We start from the raw sequence: 22,925 nt of genomic DNA on the forward strand, positions 1-22,925 counted from the left end.
TGTGTGTGTAATGTGTGTATGTGAGGTTGGTACATATGCCATAATGCACACTTGGAGGTCAGAGGACAACATTATGGAGCTATTTTTCTCCTTTCATCTTGCTGTTAGTGTATGAAACACTCTGACTCAAAGCAACTTGGAGAGGAATGGGTTTATTTGTCCATTGAGGTCACAGAAAAAGTGTGAGGGAAAGTGATTGATGGGAGAAGTCAGGGCAGGGACTTGAGGCAGAGACCATGAAGGAACACAACTTTCTGGCTCATTTACAGGCTCATGCTTAGTGCCCCATGGGCTCTCTAACATCTATTAACAATCAAGACAGCTCCCAACAGACATGCCCACAGGCCAATCTGACCTGGGCAATCCTTCAGCCGAGACTCCCTTCTCAGGTGACTCTAGACTGTGTCAGGTTGACAGTGAAAGCTGATTAAGACAGGTGGGTTCTGGAGATTAACTCAGGTCATGGGATCTATCCCTGCGGAGCCATCTTGATGGCCCTACTTTGGCCATCTTGACAACAGGTCTGCTGCTGATGGTTCCATATGAGTGTTCTGCTTTGTTCTTCCCCCACACAGAGCATGTGCCCCCACCCCCATCTTCACTTACTGAGTCCTGTGCTGCCTTCTTTTGACACCAGGGTTTTTGATGAGAAGTTCAGCATTTTTTTTCATGGTCCCTACCTTATATTTAAGGCATTGTGTTCCTCAATTTGTTTTCTAGACTTTTCCATTGGCATTCACTTTTCTATTGGCATTCATTTTCCATTGGCATCATTAATAATGATGTAACTTGAGGTGAGCTTTCATGGGCTTATCCTCTCCCTCTTCTCCCTTCTTCTTCCTTTTCTTCTGCCTTCCTTTTTTCCCCCCACTTTTGAAACAGGGTCCAATGTAGCTCAGTCTAGCCCAGAACACACTATATAGTCAAAGCTGGCTTTGAATTTCTGATCCTGCTGCCTTTAACTCTTCAGGGCTGGGATTTTAGATATGCACAATCACTCCCAGATAACTCTTGTCTTCTGGTTTTGCCTCCATAGGGAAGGTGTGCATGAGCCTTGCTTCACTTCCTTTATGGAGAGCTGGAGTTCGTGGCCTCTGCAGATCCCAACCCTGAGAAACCTCTGTCTTTACTGGAAGGTCTGGGAGTTCTGGCCCTCCATATTCCCTCTACTGGTGTCATTGGTGGAGTCGCAATGTCCCTGAACAGTTAGGCAGCTCTGCCTCTATTGTCTTCTGGTAATAGACTGGAGCACAGGGATGGACATACTGAGGCTGCCTGCCAGGCTCCCCAAGATGGCCAAACTTGTACTGGAGGGAAGGAGAGGATCCTTAATGCCAGTGGCTCTCTCTCTCTCTCTCTCTCTCTCTCTCTCTCTCTCTCTCTCTCTCTCCCTTCCCACCTCCCTGCTTGGCAGAGCTAGGGGCCCTGGTTAGAAATCCATGCTCTCACTTAGCTTTGCTGTGGGGCAGGCAGGGACCTTGGTTCTGAGCGTCTGGCCAGAGTTGCTAAAATGTCCTCTGACTGAAAGAGAGGGCTTTGGTTGTGGGATTTCCCTCATCCCACTAGGGTTTCTGGCTTTTTCTGTGTTGTTTTGTGACTCTTTCCAGGACATCGTGAACACTGACAACCAAAACACATGCCAAAGACATTATTCCACCAGAGTCTACCTCAGTGGCCCAGTGAGCTTATGAGGATGACTCACAGGAGCGTGAGTGAGGGGTACTCTCAGGAAGATGCGTGACAATTGCTCATAGGAGCCATGGGGCAGGGTTATACATGCAGGAGCATGGATGACTTAAAGGCAGCTGCATCGCTGGAAAGCCCCACACCCAGCATGTCTGATGACTGAGAAAGCTGCATCCCAGCAGCTCCTTATACAGCTTAGCAGCAGCTCCACCGAGGAGTCCCCTTCCCCCAGCACCTGTCACTGTTCATAAAGCCTTGGTCGGGCCCTTAGGGGTCTTTTAACTTCCTAGCTTTAATTTTCTTAGTCCTGGGCACCTTGGATCCCTCTTCCCTCCCTGAGGAAATAGCTATAAAACAAGCATGTGTGTGGGATGATGAGGCAAAAGACCAGGGTACTTGGAAGTGTCCCCACTGGCCACCAGTGGCCTGGCTCCCAGAATTCTGCTTGATTTGCGTCTGGCATCTGGGGCCCAGCTGCACTGGGGAAGGGGACCAGTGTAATTACTCCATGTGTGTAAAGAAAAAATCCAACTGTTGGTTTTTAAGTTCAGAAAAAGCAAGGTCTGTGGAAAGTTGTACCATGTGCCCCATGCAGTCCCACCTGACAGTGCCCTGACTCCTGTCTTTCAGGTTTAGAAGCTTCTCCACTCTCTCCACCATCCAGAGTGAAGGCTGTGGCTGCTGAAGGGAGCCTTCCTGTGGGACCTGGTGTGCTGACACCTCTGGTGAGTGGGAACCTGGTCCCTTGCCCTGTCACAGGAACAGTATTGATATTGCCCAAGACAAAACCGTACGCTTACCTAAAACATCGTTTGATTGTTTCTGTGATTTGTGCATATGTATATGTGTGCATGTATACATATTCATGTGTGTGTGTATGGTATCTATGTGTGTGCATGCACATGCATGTGTGTGTGTGTGTTAAGTCTACAGTGTGGTTCTCTCTTTTTAAAAGAATAAGTGGTATGTGTACAGAGTGTGTGTGTACAGGTGCACATCTGTATATGTATGGAGTGTGTGCACGGTGCACATCTATATGTATATGGAGTATGTGTGTACAGGTGCACATCTGTATGTATGGAGTGTGTGTACAGGTACATATCTGTATGTGTACAGTGTGTGTGTGTGTGTATGTGTGTGTACAGGTACACATCTGTGTATGGAGTGTGTGTGTGTACAGATGTACATCTGTATCTGTATGGAGTGTGTGTACAGGTGCTCATCTGTATGTGTACAGAGTATGCATGTGTACAGGTGCACATCTGTGCATTCATTTAGAAATAGGGCCTCTCACTGAGCCTGGAGCACAGGCTGTCTTTCTCTGCCCTCCGTCACTGGCCTTGCAGTTGTGTGCTGCCTTGCATGCACAATTTTACATGGTGCTGGGGATCCGAACTCAGGTCCTCAGGCCTGGGTGGCAGGCACTTTATCTTCTGAGCCAGCTCCCAGTCCCTATTGTGTGGCTTTCAGTTGCCTTCTTTGGTGTGTAACAATGTCAATTGGTCAGCCATGCCCATGAGAGATGATCTTGAATATTTCACTTCCCCAAAGCATTCTGGGTCACTTCAAGCCATGTTCTCTACTGGTGGGTGTCTCAAACACCTGCCAGTGCTTCATCAGCTACAGGGTTCCCCCAGGCTTGGGATGGTCTTTTCAGGAGAGGGAGAGAAGTAGATGTGGAAGTGTGGAGCTGGCAGCACCCCTGTCTCTTGGAGGGAGGGTAGGGGACACAATGTCTTGTTCCTATTCAGGGACTGACTGTGGCTCCAGGCTGGTGCCTGCCCACTGCCTTTCCCAGAAATAACATTTTGTCTGTTAGTTGTACTAGAATACATACAATGCAAACTTCCCATGTAGCTGTTTTCACTGGACAAAAGATGACTCTGTCATATGGTCATTACCAGTGGCTCTCCAGAAGGGAGCTCTGCCCCATTGAACACTCCCTCCCTTCACCCCCACACTTTCCATTCATATGGGTCTGATTGGGGACTGACATAATGGAGTCAGATCTGACCAGAGTGTGATGTCTGCTCCACGTTGGAGTGTGTGTCGGAGTGTTATTTCTTCCTATAGGGCCATTTTGAATTTAGGGAGGCACATTGCATCGTATGGCTGTGCTGTGTAGGTGGATGTTTTCCTTTCTGTTGGGTGGATGTCTTGCAGTGGATGCTGTGGGACTCTGTTGAACTTCCGAGAGCTGGGCAATGATTGCCATCCTGGTGAATGTGCAGAGCGTCCCATCGTGGTGTGGAAGGACCTCATTTGACCATCAGCAGCCCACTGTGGTATCTGTGCTATGGGAGGTTGACCCACCTCTTTGTTCTGGGAAATTTGAGGTCTGGGAGCCTGAGGGTTAGGTTTCTGCTGAATAACTGTGGAGATGGCTGGCCGCACAATCAGGTGTGGCTGGGCTGAATGTGTGGAGACAGCAGCTGAATGTCACCACCATTTCAGTCAGGGCCTTGGGTCTTTGTCTGTCTGACTGGGGAGAGAATGAGTCACTCCAGGGTTTTGTGGGGTCTAGTCAAGTGCTCAGCACACATGCGTGCCTGGGAACTGTAATTTGGAAAACTGGTCTTTGTTGGCCTGACATATTGGTCCCTAGGTGTGTGATTACATGTAGGACCTGCCAGGAGATGAAGCCTGGAGGACCCAAGATTGGTCAGATCATGACCAGGGAATGTGACCCTGTCTTCTTAGGAGTTTGGCTTCGGCAAGTTGGGGCTACTCTTCATGCTGTCTATGCAACATGAGCAGAATCAGGTTACTCTGCCCCCTTGCTGCCAGAGCCTGGCCTGACATTGGGTGCCATGGGAGCCAATGACCTGCTCTTGGTGAGTCTACTTAGCTGGATGGCAGTGGCTGAGCTCCAGGACCTATCAAAGCTGGTGAACCAACCATCTTTGTCAAATCCGAGATTGCTTTGGGGGACCTGCCACCAGAAGCATGTGACAGGTTGGTGGATGGCCCCAAACTCACAGAATCCTGATCCCTTGATCTTTGTGTGGCCACAAGGAAGCTGGCAACATGACTGAGTTGAGGGCCTTGTGTATGGGAGATGGCCTGGATACTCTTGTTAGTCTAAAGTTGTCAGAGCTCTTGTATAGGAGCTGAGGGAAGCTAGGAGGTGGAGGAGACAATGCCTCATGAAGCCAGTGCAGCCTGGAGAGATGTAGCTGTGCTTATTGTGTAAGCCTAGGGACCTGGGTTTGATCCTCAGAACAAAGGTAGAAGGAGAGGGCAGGCTTCATCTGACCGCCACATGTGTGACATACATACATCTCACATACACATGATGATGATGATGAGATGATGGTGGTGGTGGAGGAGGAGGAAGAGGATGAGGAGGAAGAAGATGAAGAAGAGGAGGAATGGGAGGAGACAGAAGAAGAGGAAGGAAGAAGAAGAAGGAGAAGAAGAAGAGGAGGAGGAGGAAGAGGAGGAGGAGGAAGAGGAGGAGGAAGAGGATGAGGAGGAAGAAGATGAAGAAGAGGAGGAATGGGAGGAGACAGAAGAAGAGGAAGGAAGAAGAGGAAGGAAGAAGAAGAAGAGGAGGAGGAGGAAGAGGAGGAGGAGGAAGAGGAGGAAGAGGAAGAGGAGGAAGAGGAGGAGGAGGAGGAGGAGGAAGAGGAGGAGGAGGAAGAGGAGGAGGAAGAAGAGGAAGAGGAGGAGGAGGAAGAGGAGGAGGAGGAAGAGGAGGAGGAGGAAGAGGAGGAGGAGGAAGAGGAGGAGGAGGAAGAGGAGGAGGAGGAGGAAGAGGAGGAGGAAGAGGAGGAGGAAGAAGAGGAGGAGGAAGAAGAGGAGGAGGAGGAAGTGGAGGAGGAGGAGAAGAAATATAGTCATGGCTTATGGATGTCTGAGGGCACAGGAGCTGAGAGATGCACAGGGACTCTCTTCTGAAGCCCTTGGAGAGTGCGATATTTCTCACATTGATCCGGCTGGAGATCCTGAGTTGTCGACATTGGCTTCCAAGAGCAAATCTCTGCTGCTCAGGGCCAGACTTTTGTACTTTATGGAATGGTTGTAGGAGACCTGCACAGGGTAGTGGGCTCCCTTTTAAGCTTCTGGCTTTCACTCAGCAAGAAGACAGGTGTGGGCATCCAGTTCTGAGTGCTCAGGTTCCCTTGACAGCAGCACACTGGTTACTGTGGGAACGCCTGGTGGTGGTTTCCTAGGTGGGCAGCAAGAATGGCAGGCAGCACTGCCCTGTGATCTTTGGGATACTGAGGGTGCAGGGAGGGTTAGCGTTTGTGCACAGAGTGCATGAGATAGGAGGTTAATGCAAGGACCTGGCTTGAGGTACTATGTTGGTGATACAGGAAGATACTTGATGTCTTGCTGTGAATTCTTTTTGAGCACACACTGGAGTATTGTACCTGCACACTCATGTGCATGTAACACACACACACACACACACACACACACACACACACACACCAGGCCCAGACAGAGAATTTAGCCTGGTGTCTATGATATGATGCATGTCAGACCGTCAATATGAGGGACTCTCAGAGAATGTTGCAGGGGTCAGGTGAGGCAGGAAGGTGGACAAGAAACCACCAAGACATCACCAACCCCAGGAACTGTGGGCCAGTTTTGGCTGTCACTCCATGTGTGGTCCATGAGTCTAGAACTCTCTGGACCACAGCCTTCTACCTGCACAATAGCTAATGTTTTCACTGGGTAGAGAAAAATGCAGCTCAAGATTCAACATCGGCACCGTGGACCTTGTGAACTGCAGCATTGAGGAAGTGTGTCTTGTAAAACCTGAAATGTTACAGTGGGGATCAGGCTCAAGTACATGTAACGGTGACAACAGTGACGGAAGGTGGGCAGAGGGGAGCCGGTGCAGGGCATGTGTAGCTTGCAGTATGGATTGAGCCCTCCGAAATGAGAGCCTGAGGAGGTAAAGTGGGATTCACAGCCACTTCCTCAGAAGCCCCGCCTTGGGAGAGGCACACCAGAGATGGCTGGGATCCAACAGCAAAGGTGGCCTGGCTTTCAGAGCCATTGCAAACAGTGTGCACTGTCCAGCATACCTCCAGGATATGGGGGTACGGGAGAGCTGTGAGCAGCCACTGTACATCAGACCAAAAGATGCCACTGGAACAGCCTGGGTCACTGTAGAAGGCAAGATGGCCACATGAATACCACGCCTCCTCAGATAGGATTCTGATTACCTGAGCTGCACATGGTGGCCAGCCACCCTGTCTAGGACAAGCAGAGCCATAGCCAAAGCTGCAGGCTTCCACACTTCTGTGAACAGAATCGTCGACATTAGGGAGTCCAAAAGTCAACAGGAGCTAAGCGGGTAGCCTCTGGCTAGGAAAACAGGGCTTTAATTCCTAAGGGGTAAGGGCACACTTTTATCTTTTAGGGTTATTTTTCTTAGTAATTTACAAATCGATATAAGATTCACATAAAACTTACTCTGGTGGCTGACTGGATCTGGAATCAACTGGGTGCTCCTGTGAAGGACTTTTTTTTTTTTTTTTTGATCAGATTATTTGAAGTGGGAAGGGCCACACTTGATCTCAGCAGCAGCCCAGATGAAAGAATGGGATGAAGGAAACATTGCTTGCTTACCACCACTCTCAGTGGCAAGTTCAGAGGCCGATCACTGAGCTGCACCAATGCTAGGACCGACTTTGTCCTTCTGCTGTAGACGGAGTCCCAGCAGCCCCTCAGGACTCCCTCAGGCCTTTAGCTTTCAGCCTCACTGACTGAGCAGCTGCCAAACGCTCCATCACTCTGGGTGAGCCAGCTGAGTCAAGCTACCCAGACAGTATGGTGCAAGCCAGTATGACGCATCCTCTTTTAAAATACCTCCATCCTTCCTATTGGTGCTGTTCCATTGGAGAGTGCTGTCTACCATGTTTACCACTGTAAAGTATCCGAGTCAGTGGTTCCTAGGTATACTATACAACCATACCACTCTTAGTTCTAGAATATTCTTACCTCCCCTCGAAGAAACTCCTAGGTCAACAGCAGTCATTTCTTACCTCACCCTGGCTCTGAGTAACTACTCTTCTGGACACTGTATAGAAATGGTTAGACAGAATATGGCCTTTTGTGCTGTGTGATTTCACTTGGCATAGGGTCCTCAAGGCTCATCCACACTATATCTGTGCCCTGCTCTTTTTCACAGCTGTATAATATTCCATCACTTGGATCCTTGCTTGGTATTTGCCAGTGATGTGGCAATGAAGGGGAGGACTGCTGGTAGACAAATGCTTTAACTGCTCATGGGTTTGGAGGGAGGAGAGGAACTGCCCACAAAGTGACAAGCCTCTCTTGGCTGGCAGACTGATCGAATAGGCTGAATCACTCCTGATTGCCCCAGAGGAGGGGAAGGCCATTCCTGTCATTCTCTTAGGGTGCAACAACCCTTCCTGGATCCAAGGACACTTCTCATACCAGTTTCCAGCTGGAAAAATAGGAGTTACCCCTCCCCCACCCACAGTGATGGCCAGCCTTGGTTATAGAATGGGGATGCTCTTGAAACCAGGGTTCTGTTGGGAGGTATGGTAAGAGACCCCTGGGTTCAAGGGATCATCATGGAGAAGGGCTGAAACTTGGCACTGTGTAGCAGGTTGGAGTCCCTGAAGAGAGGCCAGAAGGTCATTTGTGAAGGAACAGCATGTGGTGACCCCAGCCACTGGAGATGCCAGGACCATGGTGATCAAGGACACTGGAATCCCAGGACAATGGGAGGATCATCAAGGACAGCAGCAGCTGTGGAGTGGAGTCTGCCTAGCCTGTGTGTTCTGTGCCTGTGCACAGCAGAGCTGGAGAAGTGGAGCTGCCCAGGCCTGTTGGAGCCCAGAAGATGGAGCAAGGGCCGGATGCAAGACGTTGAGCTACAGGATATAATGTACACTGCTGTGTTTGTTATCCCTTCGTTCAGACTGACACTGCTCCCAGGTTCTTCCCTCTTGGAATAAGAATGTACTTAGCTTGATTCTTCTTTTTATTTTTGAAGGAGCTCACAGTTGAGAGACTTTGGACTAAAGAGACATTGCGTGTTTTAAAGAGACTGGACTTTTTTTTAAAGTGTTGAAATAAAAAAATGTATGTGTACGATGTTTGCCTGATGGTATGTCTGTGAACCATGTGCATGCAGTACTTGTGGAGGCCAAAATAGAGTGCCAGGTCCCCTGGAAGTGGAGTCACAGACAGGCGTGAGCTGCCATGTGGGTGCTGGGAATCAAACCCAGGCCCTCTGAAAGAGCAGCTGCTGCTCTTAGTCCCTGAACCATCTCTCCTGCCCCAGGTGTTGAAATGGTTAAAGACTGCAGGAATTTAAAAGTTGCACCAAGTTTTTCATTGTGATATTAATGTAAGATCTTGGAGATGAAAGTCAAGGATATTATGATTTAATAATTACGTGTTCGTGTGTCAATTTGGCAAGGGGTCAATTTCCTGGTTAGCGCTTGTGGACTTGACATAAGATAGAGTTGCCTGGGAAGAGGAACCTTAGTTGAGGAATGACTTCTGCCAGATTGGCTGGTAGAAAAGCCTATGGAGGGTTTTCTTGATTAATGATTGATGTGGGAGGGCCCAGCCCACTGTAGGCTGTGCCAGCACTTCGTAGGTGGCCTTCAGTTGTGTAAGAAAGTTGAGCAGGCTCTGGAGAGCAAGCCAGTAAACAGTATGCAACTAGGTTCTGCTTCAGTTCCTACCTCTGGGTTCCTGCCTTAACCTTCCCCACTTCCCTCCATGATAGGCTGTAAGCTGTAAGATGAACCTTTCCTCCCCAGTTGCTTTTGGTCATGGTGTTTATCACAACCATAGAAAGCAAACCAGGACAGAAGGGGTGCTGGGCAGGGGCTCCCAGCTCCACTGCACTTAGGCCACCCACAGAATTCTCAGCTCCCCCAAAGTGAAGATTCAAACTCAAGCCCCTCCGTGTTCCTCAAGGCTTGGCAGGAGGTGGAGTGAGTTGGCGCAGGCTGGCCCTCTGAGGGACTGCCTCTCTTTTGTGTCATTAGTGGCTCTTGTATTGCTTTGGAACATGGCCTCCTCTGTGTGGGCACTCTCAGTCAGGTGTCGGGCCTGCCTTCCTCTGCTTTAGGTGCCGAAGGGAGTAGGTGGCTTAGTTATTCCCCCCTCTTAGCCAGCAGCTGCTGAGCTGCACACTGAGCGCTCTGCAGGCTGAGGCTGGCAGGTCCTGAGCTTCTGGCTAAGTAGATTGGGCTGCTCCCATGGAGAGACAAGAGCAAGATGGACTTGGGAGCTTTGCAGGCTGGGTCCCTGGGCCAACAGGGAGGCACTGGCCAGGAAGGGTGGCAGGCTAAGGCTGCCCCAGACAGCTGGAGGCTGAGGAGCTCCTACTTGTGAGATCAGGTGTTTTTCTTGAGTGGGACAGAGTTGAGGGGGGAGTGGATATAGTGTGCCCCGAATAAGTGTGCTGCTCAGGCACAATAGCTGTCCTCTTGCTTTGTTTCCAATCTGATAGAATAGGAGTCCCCACCCCCACCCCCAGGCACTGAATTTTGTGCCACACTTGGAAGAGAAGAGGACATGGATGGGCCTCTCACAAAGACACATGGTACCCTACTTACAGTTCTTTCGTCCGCACACTGGAGCTAAAGCTGTTCCCTATCAGAAACTACTTCAGTTTTGAGTTTGATCATTTTGGGTGGAGGGATGCTAATAGTCTGGTCCTCTCTTGGTAGCTGGCTGGACTTCAAGCCCCAGCTCCCACTCAGCATCGTGGGAAGAGTGGTGTAGGGCCCTGTGCTCTCCTGTTCCCTAGGATGTGAGGTGGGTCCAAAGGAGTCAACACTTGTTAGGGTTTGGATGTATTTGAATACTTGATGCCCTGTAGGTGGCGCTGTTGTGGGAGCTGCTGCCTGGGGCAGCCTTAGCCTTTCCTACCCCCCCTGAAGCGCGTGCCACCCTTCCTGGGCAGTGCCACCCTGTTGGCACAGGGACTCAGCCTGCAAAGCTCCCAAGTCTGTCTTGCTTTTGTCTCTCCATGGGAGCAGCTCAGGCTACTCAGCCAGCAGCCCAGGCCCCTTCCGGAGGTGGGGCCTGAATGGAGGAAGCAGGCAGCTAGGGGGCAGGTCTTGAAGATTATACCAGACCTAACTCCCACTCCTCTATCTGCACCCTGGTCTGCCAAGACTCGAAAAGTCCATGCTGCATGTTCCTGCTGTAGTCAACTCTGCCATGCCTTCCACACCTCAAGCCAAAGGAAATTTTTCTTTCCTTAAATTGTTTCTGGTCATAGCAAAGGAAAAGTGACCAATATAATATATCATATAGTATTTACACTTGTGTGTGTGTGTGTGTGTGTGTGTGTGTGTATTTATGTGTGTATATGTGGGTGTGTGTGTGCATGTGCACCACAGTGCACTTTTGGGGTTCAAAGGACAACATGCAGAAGTTGATTCTCTCCACCATATGGGTCTAGGGATTGAACTCAGGTCTCATTGGGCTTGGCAGCAAGTGCCTTTCCACACTGGGCCATCTCACAGCCCCTTCTATGCTGTTTTTAAACCTAGGATGTTTTAATGTTCCATCCCCACTGCAAATTGAAGAGCACCCACGACTCTCAGAAGAAGGAAGGGATGGCAGGGCCTCACTCTGTCTTGTCAGGGACCTCAGATGTCCACAGGCCCTCCTTCCCAGCAGGAGCCTGGGGCAGAGGAAGCTCTGGGCTGGCTTTAGGACCTCGGTCTGTTTCACAGCTGTCTTCTTTCATGGGAGGCCGTATGCCAGTGCCTGTGCTGCCCCCTCGCCCCCCAGAAAGGTTTCTCCTCAGCAGAAATGATATACTGCTGCTTGTGGCATGGATTAGAGCTGGGTTAGAGCTATGGCTCCAGACTTCTGCTTTTCAGCAGGGCAGCCTCTGTTTACTAGTGTGTTTTGTTTGTAAGTCTAGGCCAGCAGGGCCTTCTCACCTACAGACCCAAAGTCCCTGAGAGTCCACCAAAACATTCTGTCTTGGGTATTTGAATTTCTCTCACCTACCTCATTGTACAGAAGATAAGGAGAAATCTTAAGTTGTCTGAAATATTCTAGAATAATTTTTAAGTTTTCTCCTGCTCCTTTTCCCATGTACATGCGTGTATGCATGTTTTGCATGTGTGGGCACACATCTGTAGGTGTGCATGCACGTGGAGGCCCCTGGGGTTGATGTAATCTTCTTTGATTGCCTTTACCAGCTTAGTCTTTGAGGGCCTTTCAGTCAAACCCAGGGCTCATCAATATGGCTAGTCCTGCTAGTCAGCTTGCTCTGGGGATGCCCAGGCTCTGCCCTCCGAGGCTGTAATTACAGGAGGGCTGCTATACCTACCTGGTATTTGCATGGATTCTGGAGATCTGATCCCTTGTCCTTGAATTTGTGAGGCAAGTGCTTTAACTGAGAACCATCCCCAAGCCCAGTTTTCAGTTTTCTCAACAGTATCTCTTAGTGCAAAAATCACTCATGTACACCGATCCCTTGGCTATATATTTGTCTGGGATAAAAAGGCTTGCTGGTTAGCACCCAATATCAAAGTGAGCATGTTCAATGTATAAAACAAATTCACCTCCTGGGCAGTTTTGAAGATGGCTTCACACCTAACCTTAGGCCTGAGTCTCCATGTCAGCAGAGAACAGCATCTCCCAAGGGAAATGGCTAGATGGTCCCAACAGTCTGACTGTCCATCTCAGCAGTAGGGTTAACCCTTGGCTAGGGCATACAGCCACTCCTCTGGAATCCAGGATTTGTCTACCTCAAGATCCTCATTCCAGTGGGCCTGCCATGGCTTTATATATCTCCTGACATCCAGTGGGCTTGGCCTTTCTGCCCATCATCTGCCTGGAGTTCATCTGTCACAGTGACTGGCATATTCTACATGGCAGGATGGCTTAGTAGGAAGCTGGAGCCCCGTATGTGGTACCTGAGAGTCACCTTCTGAGAGCCATTCTCAGGTGTGGCCTTGGTGGCCACCACAAGCACAAAGCTTGTCCCTCAGTTATCTGTCTCTGCCTTTTTCCAATCTTGGGGTTACTGAGGACACACTGGACATTGCTAAGGCTTTGGGTCTCCCTGTATCGAGTTTCCCAGTGTGGCAGGCATGATCTTGCTCTTGTCCCAGATGTACCAGCTGATGGCCTATGGAGGCCTGGACCATGTCCCTCATAAGTACAGACATTGGCTTTGTTTACAGAATGACTCTTTAGTGAGCTGACACAGTATGATGAGGTCAGTAGTCTGGGTTCTGTTTCACAGGGACGAGATTATAGGAGGTGACTGGGCCCACTCAGAGAGACCATGTAAGGATGGGGCATGTGAGCATGTTTCCATGGAGGTTTTGTTCACCTGCTACGGTGCTGAATATCTGCCTTCTCTCTGAGGGGCTTGACCATGGGAGCAGCTGCGCCCCTCAGGAGACCCTTGGAGATCATACCTGTTAACAGTCTCCAGTGGGACAGGGCAGGCTCCTGGCATCAAGACAAGTACCCTGCATCCCCAAAGTTCTATCCAAGGTAGCATTTGCCTGGGGATGGCAGAGTACTTAAGTGCTCTTTTATTACGTAGGCGTTCTCTTTGCTGGCACAGCTTTTTGTGAGTTCTTGCAATGGCTGGGGCTCTTCAGAGGTATAGTTGCTTCCGAGTTACCCATGCACCTAAAAGTGACCCCCACAAGCTCACTGCCCATCTAACTGTATCAGACAGAATCCTTTCTTTGGTCTGTTGGTGACTAATCTATCCAGAGTGAATAGTGTTTCTTTCTGTCTCCGAAGGAAAAGTCCCATGACACATGGGACAAACCTTGGTCTAGTGCCTTTCTGGAGAGACCCACCCTGGTCATGCCTGCATTCAAGACTCTTTGGAATGTGAGGTGATGCATGTTGGCTGTGTGGCTGCACTCTTGAGAAATGTGGCAAGAGACGCCAGGCAGGGAGCTGCGGAATAGGAGATGGTACCGTCTGCTGCCACTGCTGTGTGAGTTAGGGGGATGGAGACCCTTCCCAGGCCTTAGTTTCCTCACTAGATTGAGGCTGGATTTGAGGTCTCCTCTGTGTGGGTTGAAGAAGCCATCAGTGCCCAGATGTGTGTAGAGCATGGAGGTTTCTAGCCAGTAACCTCATCCCCATTGACTTGGCTTTGCTAGAGATCATGATGGATGACTTGGAGGCAGGATAGAGATGCATAGGGAATGGCTGTATGAAGATACTGGGAGAAGACACCATCTGCAGGGAAAGGACACAAGCCTTGGGGGAGCCCCGAAACACATCTGTCTTAGCTCTCCAGCATCCAGGATGAGGCTACAGCTGTGGGTGGCCACCAGGGGCTCCTAGCCTGGTCCCCTAAGATTCAAGATTATCCCAGGCCATTTGCTCCTAGAGAGGTATTTAAGGGCACTGTTTGCTCTTGCAAAGAACCCAAATTGGCTTCCTGGAACCCACATTTAACTACTCACGACCATGATGTCTAGTTCTGGGACATTTGACACCCTCTTCTGGCTTCTGTAGGCACTACACACACATAGTATACAGACATACAAGCAGGCACACACTCATACACATGGAATAATAAATAAATAAATAAATAAATAAATAAATAAATAAATAAATAAGTTAAAGGTAGTAGCTGAGACATATCAACCCCCCTGGGTTGTTCTAGCACTTTCTAAAAGTTTATGTTCCTGGGCTGGAATTAATTCAGTCTATGTGGGCAAATGTGGTGTGGTTTATTTATTGTGGATTGACAGGTTTTTTTCAAACATACCATCTGTAGGTGTTTTATAGAAGTTTATGTCTATTTTAATTAACAATTGAACTGGGGCTTTTTTTGTACCATTTTATTCTGTGCACATGCTCGTGTGTGTGTGTGTGTGTGTGTGTGTGTGTGTGTGTATGTGTGTGTGTGTGTGTGTGTGTGTGTGTGTGTATGTGTATGTGTATGTGTATGTGTGTGTCCTGGACTTCAACTGTAGACTTCTTGTCCACAGCACTGTGTTAGTGGGGGAACTCTCTGTTTTTTTCTGTTTTGCTGGTTTCCGTGTTACGGCCCTCATGAAAAGAAAAGCTATTTTAATTGTCCAGAGCACACCACCTCCTCCACAGCTTTCTGTGGGAACTGCGTCCTGCGTTCTCATCGCCTCTGCCCTGTTCCTCTTGGTGCAGAATACCAGCAGGTAGCATCTCTTAAATAAAGAAAGGCGCAGGCTGTGTGCCCATAGCTTGTTCATGTAAATGCCGCGATGTTGAGGAAGCTGGGTAGTGCAGCTGCTGCACACCTGGAATAAGACAAGCCAAGGCCACCAGCCACTGTGGTCTACATGTACAGCTAGAGATGACCTCTGTCCCCAGGACAGTCGGTGGTTATTCTGTTATCCCCATGATGCAGTCAGGCCACATTGGACTCCAGTTGCCAGCTCTGGGGGGCATTCTGGGCCTGGTGGATTCCCCATGGCAAGCTCGGGTTTGTGTGAACATGGGTTGTCAGAGGTGACCCCACTCTGTGAACATGGGTTGTCAGAGGTGACCCCTCTGTGTGAACATGGACTGTCATTGAGGTGGCCCTGTAGGTTGCCTTTGCTACTTTGTGAGTTCTTTTTCCTTCTGCCCTTCTGTACCCCTTTTCTTCCACCCTTACAACCCCTTAACACTGGATGAGAGAGAAAAAAGGACACAGGGGAAGGAGATCCCTGAATAAAGTCAGGGGTCAGAAAGGAGTGACATCATCACTAGACTACTTCCTGATGATTAGGGCTGTGGAGTTCCTTGGGGCAAGTTTGATCTTCACTGTTGGGATATCTAATTTCTTTTTGTTGTTGTTTCTCTGTGCACGACTACTTAACAAACTGTGACCAACAACAACCAACACCCCACCTCCCAGGGTGCTAAAGTCCCCAGAACTCCAAACATCACACAATCGCAGAAATTATCTGCAGCTGGCAAAAATTATACTCCTGCACTAGGCAAATCATAGTCAGCTGCTGTGGACAGACTGAGGCAGCCCCATATCCTCCTATACCTAGGAATAAAATAAAAACACATTCTTATAATATTTCTGTGTTTGTTGAAAGGAAGCAAAATTCTCAGTACATGTGAATTTTGTGTGATCGCGATATGTTTTGTTATTAATTAAAATTGTCTTTGACAGTTCCATATGTGTGCATTATGTGTTCTGATGGTTCTCATCCAATCCTCCCTCTACCTCTGTTCTCTGCTGATCTCTTTCCCACATTCCTGCCCTTTGTTTTGTTTATATCCCTCTGGATTTAGCCAGGCTTCCCATGTGGCCTTGGGGCTGGATCTCTCCAGGAGCTGGCAAACTCAGCAGCTGGTGCACAGCAAAGGCAATGACGCCCTTTCCCAAGGTCATCTGGATGTCCCTGGGCTCCCAGCCCACCACCTCCACAGTGGCATGGAAGCAGTTTAGGGAAAAAGCTGGAATAATCCAGAACTTACCTTGTTTCCTACGTTAATGCCCTGCATTTGAAAACAGGTGTTTTTTCCATCTATTTCAGCTTATTGGTGGTATTGGGAGGGAGGCTAAACCCAGAACCCTCACTGACTCCATGGTGGAGGAGGAGATCCCCACAAATCTTGTCCTACCCAACCCCCAGGCTTCTTTGCCCCTGTCTCTGTTCTCTCCTGTGCCCCTCCCTTTGGCCCTTCCTCACTGGCCAAAAAGAAAGGAATCATTTTGTCTAATTTTCAGCATGAGACACACTTAGAGCTCATGAGAGAGTCACAGAGAAGGAGGAGGCACCAGGTCCCCTTCTTCCCTAGCTGGCAGCTGTTGCTTGCTTGTCTAGGCTGTCCGTTCAGCCTAGGCTTGAGGAGTTGCAGGCTGTTTGCTATGTGACTGAGTCCACAGATCAAAGGAAAGGAGGGACTCTTGAGCCCCGGGACTTATGTTAGATAAGGCTTTGTGTTCTGACCTAACAGGGTGGGCATCTGGGGAGGAGGCAAGACTAGACACTGGGAAGATCATGCCTCGCTGAAGAACTCAGCCAGTGAGGGATTCGGGGGGCAGAGAGATACAATTAGGAATTTAACAACTGTTTTGTGCTAAGCAGCAATGTGCCAGTCTTTTCTGCCTTCTCTGTACGCTGACTGCAAAGGTATCAATGAACTGCTCCAACTTTCACCCTTTGACCCGCCCCAGCTCTGCCCTCTAGGTCCTTAAGCCCCTCTTCAGTATTCTTCCATTCGGCTTTTGTGGCCAAGCGTCATGTCTGCGTGCCCACCTTAGCTGTTCCTTCATTGGTTCTGCCAAGTCCTCAGAGATAGACCGGCTGCCTGTGAAGGACCACTGAGACCCCAATTCTTGCTCTTGATCCCCGAAGGGAACATGGGAAGTTCGGAAGGTGACATGGGAAGTTCGGAACACAGGGGCATTCATTGTGTCCTCAGGGCTCCAGGGTCTTTCAGGTGCAGTTCTGGTGCTGGTGTTTGTGACCCCAAAGCCTGCTCCTCTCAACTTTTCCAGGATCTTAACAGCAGTATCCACAGGCTGCTTAGACACACTTTCATTTGATGCTTAGGGACCTAGGGAGAGGGAGACGTTAGACGCAAATGGCCATATCCCTTGTGAGGGTGTTGAGTCCCTAGAATGTGTTACTGTCACCTAGTCCTCACCAGGGACCTCCTCCAAGAGAATAACAGATCTCATGAAAATCACTTGCAGGTATAACATGTTCTCCCTGACACTGAGGTGGAGGAGGCAGGAGAGCTGTCATCCACCAGAGTCCAGCGGGGGACAGAAGGCCAGCAGTTCCCGTGGTGGTTAGTGTTGACAGTCAACTTGAGAGGATCTATAATCACCAAGAGGATAGAGCTCTGTGAGGGATTATCTAAATGAGGTTAGCTGAGGAGGGAAGACTCAATCCTGAGTGTAGGGGGCATCACCTATGGGCTGCTATTCAGACCGAATGAAAAGGAGAAATAGGTCTGAGCACCAACATTCATCTCTCTCTGCTTCCTGACAGGGGATGCAATGTGAGCAGCTGCCTCACTCTTGCCACTGTGCCTTTCCCACCATGATGGGCTGTATCCCCTTGAACTGCGAACCAGAATAAGCCCTTCCTCCCTTAAGTTGCTTTTGTCAGCGGGTTCCACCCCAGCAACAAGAAAGAAGCAAATGCAGCTCCAGGCCTTGGGCTCATAGATGCTCCAGGAACATAGGCTAGGCTGATCTGAGCCGTGGTTGGATTGTCTTATGAAGGATATGTCATGGCTCTACTCATGAGACAATAACAGCAGACAAGATGTCTCCAGGTCTTGTTTGGCCAAGCTTCTCTCTCTCCTGGAGGGCTTTGGTTGGTGAGTGAGACCCACATCCCAAGGTAGGAGGAGCAGGATCTCGGGTGGGGCTGAGAGCCCTGGAGCAGACAAAGTGCAGAGACATTTCAGAAGATAGGGCTCTGGGCAGGCATCTGATTGTGGTCTGATCGAGTTTGGAGGGAGAAGGGAGAGCAGGCTCAGGCTGGGGTTTGACCCCTCTCAAGGCCTTGGGCACTGAACATGAAGGCTTCTGAGTGTGGGCGGTGTCATATCCTAGGACCTGATCCCAAGGACCCAGTGCATGGCTTGAAGGTTTTAAACTTTCCAGATATATCCTCTGAAGGAAACCAAAACATTGGCATTCAGATTGCAGAGGATCCTGGGTCCCACAGCTGTCTGAATAACAGTAATCAACCAAAGCCAGTCTGGCCTAAATACTGTCATTGAGCGTTGATGACAGTGGTTGGGTAGCCACAGCCCCACCGAGGGCTGTCCCAGGTAGGCCTGTGCTTGGCAATCAGGACTCTTGGGACTGCAGGTTTTCTTCAGTTGGTCTGAGTTGGTGTCTCGAGGGTCATCTCACTCTGTGCCAGGACTGGCGCCGGCTACAGAGGGCATTAGGAACTCTGTACAGAACTGTGTGAGTCCAAACACTTGCTTCACTATTTTAAGTGTTTTTGGTAACACACATATTTCAGCCTCAAAAGGCCAGAGGTATTTCTCTTTTCTGTGCCTTGAGACTGGTGTGTGTGTGTGTGTGTGTGTGTGTGTGTGTGTGTGTGTGTGACTGACTGTGGGGTCCAGAGGTCTTTGTTGGGTATCCTACTCTATCTTTTAACCTTAGTTTCTCAGACATAGTCTTCTGCTGAATCACTTTGTCTAGATAAGTGGTTCTCAACTGTGGGCCTCAATCCCCTTGGGGGATCATGCGACCTTTTCGCGGGGGTCATCTAAAACCATCAGAAAACACAGATTATTTACATTATGAGTCATAACTGTAGCAGAATTACATTTATGAAGTAGCAACAAAAATAATTCTCTGGTCGGGGGTCACCACACCATGAGGATCTGTATTAAAGGGTCACAGCGTTAGGAGGGTTGAAAACCACTAGTCTAGATTAACTGACCAGCGGTTCCAGGGATGCTCTCATCTCTGTGTCCCCGGTGCTGGGATCACATGGACATGGTATCATGCCCAGTTTTTTATGTGGGTACTGGGGATTTGAACTCAGATCCTCATGCTTACATGCCAAGCACTGTACTGTCTGAGCCACCTCCCCACATCATAGCTCTGTAAGTCTGTTGTATGGTGCACCTAGGACCAGAACTCAGGGACTTTCCTCAGCTCTGGGCACTGTGGTTTAGACTGTGCATCAGCCTCAGGCCCCAACGCTGGCTATGACACTGGAGGTGATCATAGCAGAGGTTCCATGGGAGGCTCTTCTGCTGGGGGTCTCAGCTGATGAGTCTCACTGTACTGGTGTAGCACCTGGGCCTAGAGTGGAACCCAGCAGGGCTGCCTGTTCTTCTGTTGTAGCCAAGGTCCCTGATCAATAATGTCAGTGTACTTTAGCTAGGCCAGAGGCTGCAGCAATGCAACCGCAATGCTGACTGTTCCAGTGACGGTTGGTCCGAGTGTTCAGACATGCGTCTGAGTGTACATTTTATACACAAAACATTAGTGGCACCTTTAGTGACTCCTGGGTTGTAGGGCTGGCTGGCCTTTTCTCTGTCATTTGTAGGCAATGTGAGGATTCAGTTATCCTTTCTATGTTAATCTCTTACCTGTCTGACACTTTTTTTGCTAGTTCAGTTTATCTTGAGCGTCTCTTGGGCTTTCAGCGCAGTGTAGGTAATTACCCGGAAATAGTGATTACCTCCATTCTTTCCCAGCCTTGGGCAGGGGTTGACTTTTCTGCCTGCTTGCATTAGTTGGGGTGCTGTGTCTCAGTGGTTCTGTTGAAGTTAGGGAACGTATTGCTCCCCAGCGTACAAGGGGTTGATCATGAGGGAGGTGCCCCTTATTCCTTGGTGTCTATAGAAGACTGTCCATGGCCTGGACTTCTTCTGCCTCTCACACACAGGGATTTGCTGGGCACCGGGCAGAGAGCTGCAGACTGAGCAGTATAGCAAAAGAACTCTCAGCCTGTGACTCTTCACATCTTTCACTTCTTCTGTGAAGCCTTTGCCTTGCTTGTCCTTCCTAGACATGACGGCCAGCTCTGCAGAAATGTTGTGTGATGATCTAGGTGTGGGATGAAGAAGGGAGGAGCAGAGTACATTGTGGCTCTGGAACTCTTGGATTCTGCTGTAAAGAAGCTAACGTGCAAACCCTGACTAAAACCAGGTAGCATAGGGGCTGCTTGCAATAGGAGCCATGGCAAAAGCTGGCTGAGCACAGTTTGTGCTCTCCATTATCTGGGGGAGTGGGGAGCTGAGTGAAGCAATTTCTGAAATTGCCCCAATGCTGGCCAAGGAAGGGTGGGAGCCATCACATGGGTTGTCCCATTACCAGGATCAACCAGGAGCGGCACCTGCTTCCAGGACAATGTCAGCACCCTCCCAACAACCTTCTTTTCAACTGGCCTAGAATTTTCCTCAGAAGGCAACTCCCCAGACCTTTGGTGGAATGAATCAGCCCAGCATGGCAGATCCCGTAGGCAGTGCTGGTTAGGGGAAATTGTTGAAGCTGGTAGCATCTGTTTTCTGACTTAGACCCTCAAGTCTGACATGATGAAGATATTTTAGGGATGGAGACATGGCTCAGTGGATAAAGTGTCTGCTATGCAAGCTGAGGACCTGCGTTTGCATCCCAGGACCCATTTACAAAGCGAGGCAGGCATGGTGGCACACATCTGTAGGATCCCTGGAGCTTGCTGGTCATTCAGTCTAGCCATCAGTGAACTGCAGGGTCAGTGAAAGAATAAGGTAGAGCGCTCTCAGATGGGATATCTGGCCACATGAACACATGTACCAACGTGTACACACACACACACACACACAGAGAGAGAGAGAGAGAGAGAGAGAGAGAGAGTGTGTTATTGAGTGGCTATCATATCATGTCCCCACCATCCTTTTCACCTGGATAAGGAGCCATTTCAGACTTCTGTCTGGCCCCCGCTGTCGTGTGAGCACAGCTCCTGTCTTCAAAGGTGCTGACTGTAGCTAGGCAGCTTCTGTTCCTGTTGGGCAGGTTGTCTGTGGCCTTCAGGGAGAAGCCAGCTCAGTCCAGGAAACCTTGGTAGAGTCTGTCTTAGTTGTTTTCTGAGAAGCTTCCTCGCCAAGCACTATGGTGGCTTTGGCTCTAGTGGAACCCAGGCATTCTTATTTATCCAGGTGTGTTTCCCAAACCCACTTGATCTGAGAAGGCCTAGAGAGCATGGGTGTGTGAACTGAGGAGGCCTAGAGACCATGCGTACATGAGCTGAGAAGGCCCAGAGAGCATGCGTGTATGAGCTGAGGAGGCCTAGAGACCATGCGTGCATGAGCTGAGGAGGCCTAGAGACCATGCGTGCATGAGCTGAGGAGGCCTAGAGACCGTGCGTGCATGAGCTGAGGAGGCCTAGAGAGCATGCGTGTGTGAGCTGAGGAGGCCTAGAGAGCATGTGTGCATGAGCTGAGAAGGCCTAGAGTGCATGCATATATGAGCTGGAGGCAGTTTTCTAGCACCGGTGGTCAACAACTTGAGAAGGTGCTGAAGTCAGCAGCTCACTCACTGGGGAGAAGGGCAGGCTGAAGGGAAGGGCATCATAGAAGGGGGTGCTTATGGGAGCTTTTACTTTGGTTCATGTAAAACACACATAGGGCCAGACTTGGGGGTCTGCTCCTTAGAAAACATTCAGGGAAATATCCAGAGAACTAAGACAGATGAAGAATCTGACCCTGAATGTCAAGATCACCCATTCACGGGATGTTTCACCAGTGTTTCAGCAATGGCGGCGTGGGTGCTATCTCAGGGCACCTTGGACAGGTGGTATGGACAATAGGAATCTGTTGTGTCACATCCTGGAGGGTGGAGATGAGAGATAGAGGTGGTACAGGGCAGGCTCCTCCAGAGCCTCTCTTCTTTTCTTGCAATGGAGTTTTCTAGCTGCCCCTCACATGGTCATCCCTCTGCCTTGTATGTGGCTGTGTCCAAACTCCAGCACCTGTTAGAGACCCTGTGACAGTTACTCTTGACTGTTAACTTAGTGGGATTTAGAATCACCATAGAAACATACTTCTGGGCATGTCTATGGGGCTTCTAGATTAGGTCCATTGAGGTGGAAGATCCTGACTATGGGTGGTGCCATCTCTTGACCTGGGATTTTACAATGTTTAAAAGTAGAAAAGTGATCAGAGCACCATCTCTTGGCTTTGGGAGTATGGATACGATGTGACCAACTGCCTCCCACTCCTGCTGCCACACCTTCCCCACCATGATAGACCTTAACCCTGAGCCAAAATAAACCCTTTCTTCTCTGAGTTTCTTTTGGCAAGGAGAAAAAGAATTTACCACTATTGAATCAGGACTGACTGTACTGTATTTGATTTACTTAGGTTTTGTGGTGCCGGGGCTAGAACCCAGATAGGCACACTGCCACTGAGCCTCTTTGCCTCTGTCCAAAGTCCTTTAACCACCCGTTGAAAGAGTTTTGTCCAAGTCATGTGACCAGGCCCAGGGAGTAGGACTCCCACCAAGGAATCTGAGGAGGCACACAGTTCAGCCTGCTCACTCCACACCACCGGATGTCAGCCTGTGGACCTCCTAAGGTTTTAGAGCTCATCTCCAAAACTTTTAGCTGTTACCTGGAGGCTTTTGTCTGTGTCTTCCATGATGTCCTCGATGAATGAGCGAGTAGGAGAGTGTACTCACCCGTGCAGTGGGGGGGGTTGGGAGGGCGCTTAGGCAGCAAGGCAAATATCGCACTAGAATCTTGCACAGTGGGGCAGACACACCCTGTGTTGGTTATTTTTACCTTTGTTGTGACCAGATGCCTGATGAGAAGCATTTTCGTGAAGGG

At 49.6% G+C, this 22,925-nt stretch overlaps 1 protein-coding gene across 6 annotated transcripts in view; it reads left to right on the plus strand.

Annotated features, from left to right (window-relative positions):
* Positions 1-22,925, plus strand: part of Shank2 (SH3 and multiple ankyrin repeat domains 2) — a 443,362-nt gene that overhangs the window by 20,747 nt on the left and 399,690 nt on the right. For 5 of the 6 annotated variants that reach the window (XM_087605433.1, XM_087605682.1, XM_087605374.1 and 2 more), the window contains exon 2: positions 2,317-2,411. The gene's annotated coding sequence lies outside the window, so the exon portion shown is untranslated. 6 annotated transcript variants of the gene reach the window in all.

The sequence above is a fragment of the Rattus norvegicus genome, chromosome 1 (assembly GCF_021556685.1).
Source record: "Rattus norvegicus strain SHRSP/BbbUtx chromosome 1, alternate assembly SHRSP_T2T, whole genome shotgun sequence".
Lineage (NCBI taxonomy): Eukaryota > Metazoa > Chordata > Mammalia > Rodentia > Muridae > Rattus > Rattus norvegicus.